Source organism: Aristolochia californica, unplaced genomic scaffold, assembly GCF_029961685.1.
Source record: "Aristolochia californica isolate CCGP_79_NKW_82.1479 unplaced genomic scaffold, dmAriCali1.0.hap1 SCAF_8, whole genome shotgun sequence".
In the NCBI taxonomy this organism is placed as follows: Eukaryota; Viridiplantae; Streptophyta; class Magnoliopsida; order Piperales; family Aristolochiaceae; genus Aristolochia; species Aristolochia californica.
The window spans coordinates 26,661,619-26,662,911 of record NW_027182279.1 but is presented as its reverse complement, the minus strand read 5'-3'; positions in this window follow the sequence as shown (position 1 = coordinate 26,662,911).

The following is a 1,293-nucleotide window of genomic DNA, read 5'->3' as shown; positions in this document are numbered from 1 at the left end:
AATTTCAGGAAATTGCAGCACCCGTGAGAACGAGCCTGTGCTGCCCGAGCGAGAGGAAGGAGAAGGGGAGTAATCCATCATTTTGTAATTTAATTTTCCTATAGTTTAAACTTAGGTTTTGAATGTTTATTAAATTTTATTTGATAATTAATGTTTAAGGAATATTTGTTTTTCGGATATTTGATTAAATTAGCTAGTTAGGGTAGGATTTTAATTTAGGTTGGATTTTGGTATTTTAATCCAATTTTTGTCTTTCACTCTATGCGCCCGAGAGGGGCTAGACGCAAGGATTGAGAATCCGGATTCATGGTTACGTGGCGCTCGAGAGAGGCACGAATCACGATAAAATCCAGAGTTGATAATTTTAGCCTCATCACAATAGGAAATTGATTCTTTGTATTTTATTGTATTCCGATCTCTGTCATTAACTCTAGGCACCCGAGAGGGGCTAGACTCAAGGATTAAGAATCCGGATTCGTGGTTACGTGGTGCTCGAGAGAGTCACGAATCACGGTAAAATCCAGAGTTGAGGTTTCCTGTTGTGCAAGTAGTTAATTAGATTATTGCTTGATAATTTAGGATATAATTAGTGTTTAGTTCAGATTAATTCATCATATTTGGTTAGACTAGTTGATTGAAGAATACACAAAATTTAGTCCTCCCTGTGGATATGACCCTCGCTTCCCGCTAGATTACATGAACGATTCGTACGCTTGCGAGGTATAAAAGCCGATGTAATTAAATTTCACATCAAGTTTTTGGCACCATAGCCGGGGATAAAAAATTATGAAAGCAAAAAAATAAAATAAAAATAAATCTAACCTATGACCATGGAGAACAAAGAAATACACTTAATACATGCCTCCCTGACAACGGTGCCAAAAACTTGATGTGAAGTGGGATGGGATAGAATAATCCCTCAGGGCTCTACGGTCACCGGCTACAGGTAACTGTAATGGTTTACCCTAATATGCCATGGTAGCTCCTAACTTGACTTCTGGTGTCCATTCAAGACTTGGAGGAACCAGTCCATTCATCTTGACTGCATCAGAGTCTTGCTTACGACTATAAACTTAGCACATTGTGGGCAATCCCCACGTTTCTATCCCTTTGTACATTACAATTTTTATTTTTGGCTTATTCATTCTTATTGGGATAACCTTTGGTGTACTCTAGTCTTGATTGATTGGAGGTCCCCCGACGATGCTGGCCCCGTCATGGACTTGGGGTACTCTCTTGCCGGCTGAGAGAATAAATGGTTCCGGTAGTCAATGACCAGACTTTTGGTCCCTA